This window comes from Anopheles bellator, unplaced genomic scaffold (assembly GCF_943735745.2).
Source record: "Anopheles bellator unplaced genomic scaffold, idAnoBellAS_SP24_06.2 scaffold00227_ctg1, whole genome shotgun sequence".
In the NCBI taxonomy this organism is placed as follows: domain Eukaryota; kingdom Metazoa; phylum Arthropoda; class Insecta; order Diptera; family Culicidae; genus Anopheles; species Anopheles bellator.
The window spans coordinates 7,182-9,528 of record NW_026684379.1 but is presented as its reverse complement, the minus strand read 5'-3'; positions in this window follow the sequence as shown (position 1 = coordinate 9,528).

Sequence of the window (2,347 nt, the reverse complement as noted above, 5' to 3'; positions counted from 1 at the left end):
TTTTTGTTTTTTTTTGTTTTTTTTGTTTGTTTTTGTTTTTTTGGTTTTTTTTTTGTTTTTTTTGTTGTTTTGTTTCTTTTTTGTTTGTTATTGTGTTTTTTTGTTTTGGTTTTTTGTTTTTTTTTGTTTTCGTGTGTGCACAGGCCCAGGCATCTTTTATTCACGGAAGTTGCCCTGCCCCTGTCCCTCTCTCTAAACCCCTTTGTGCGACTTGCTAGTCTAGCGTGCGTTACAAAGGGCCGTGGGTCGATCTCGTACCGGTCACCAATTTTTCCGCTCGGTTTTCCTTCCTTCCTTTGTTGGACCCTGCGCCTCGTAGAGATCATGTGCTAAGGCCTCGTGGCGGCACCCACACGTTTCTCCTCGGCCGGATCCTCGGTTTTTCACGGGCACCATCGCGTCCCGTCGATCTTTCGGCATATGTCACGTATTCTGGTGGTGGTGTGTCCAGCAGCGTCGAATGTCCCGACCCTAGTGGTGTGGCGTGTGCGGCCGCATGCATCCCGTATTGCCCTTGCAGCGTCGTACCTTCGGCTGTTGTGCACAACATTCTCCCCACCGGTATGTCGCTGCTCGCAGTGGCATATTTATTGTTTGCCGACGTATAGCGGTATTCACTGCTGGCCGCTCCACGGATTGTGCGTAGTTCGGGTGATCGTCCCACGCGACCCGGCGGAGCTAGCTGCTCGTCGGTCGCGCCCAGTGGTAGGAGAGGTTTCTGAACGCAAACTCTTCGCTGAGTCGACACTTCAGCGTTTCCGTCGCGCTCTTGCGGGGGTCGTAAATATCATCCGTGCACACACCGACTAGTGATGCCTCGTTGATGACGAGAGGCATTGTCGGCAGCCGATTGAGGGGCTGCAGTCCCAGCACGCACTCGTTTGAAAACTCACCGGTGCGATCGATAACGATCGGTCTTGACGGTCTCATCGTTAGCGATGTTAGTCCGTTCTCTGCTCCGGCTGCCGTTTGGCAGCACGTGGAGCGGTCGTAACTGGAGCTCTTCTCTTCTCCGTGGATCGGGTTGACCGATCGCGGATCGCGAATGTCGCGGATGAAGCTCAACTCGTCGTCGATATGCGGCACCTTCAGCAGCTCTTTGCTGATGCAATGGCGGGCGGATATGTGGCTCCAGTTTAGTAGCGGATAACTCGTTGGATGATTTTGAACAGCCCCGTACATGGTACTGTCGCCCGGTCCCCACATCACGTGGTTTGCAGCCGGTGGCGATTGATTGGGCACGGGCTGGCTTGAACGGTAGGGAAAGTGGCTGGAGGAGGGCACCAGGTGGACGTGTTGAGGTAGCCGCTGCTTCTCAGCTTCCTCCATCTCAAATCGACGCAACCTTTCTTCCAGCATGTGCTGCGCCTTGATGTCGCGGTACATCCCAGCCAGCGTGGCTTCTTCCTTGGCACTCGGTCGTAAGGTGGCGTCCATTTTGGGCGCGGTGGTGGTGGCCTAATCGTGGCATCGACGCTAGATGTTTGTCGCGGTAGCCCTGGCTGGGCTGGGGCGCCCAAGCAGTCGGCTTGGCGCCCTTGATGTGAAGGTCACGTAGGGAAGGGTTTTTTTTCAAACAGCGGCGATTTATATCACGAACGATTTTACTAAATCCGACCGATCCGTTCCGATTCCGATCTAAGCCGATTCCGATTTCAATTCCGGTTTGAGCTTGTGAATAAAGTTTGCAGAGTAATGAACCGTCCCGCGTTTTCTCTAATGTTGCGACGATTGCAACACTTGCTATTTGTAGTGTATTATAGGATATAATAGTTGTGTTAGTGTTAAGTTACGATACGATACGATACGTTCAATAAAGTCAGTCGATAACCTGCCACCACAGTGTCAAGATACAATAGTGGCAACGAGGATGGGATCAAAAAAGTCAAGTCAAGTCAGGTCAGTTTCACCAGTCAAACATGGGTGCAATAGGAAACATGGAGCCGTACGTCCTCGGTGACTGTTTCGAGGAATACGTGGGTAGGATGGAGATATTCCTCGAAGTGAATGCGATCGACGAAAAATTAAAAGTGCCGTTCCTAGTAACAATGGCCGCAGCGCCATTATACTCAGTAATGATAAAACTGTGTGCGGCAGAAGACCCGAAAAAAAGCTTATAAAGACTTAATGTCGGTCTTGAAGGAGCACTTCAAGCCGAAAGTGAATGTGGTGGTCGAAAGGTTTAGATTCCGAAAATATGAACAAACGGGTGAACAGTCGGTGGGCGAGTATGTGATCGGACTGAAAGCGTTAGCACAAACGTGCAAGTTTGGCGATTTTTTTAAGGAGGCGCTACGTGATCAGTTGGTTGCGGGGCTGCGTGATGAGGAGTTACGGAAGCGTTTAC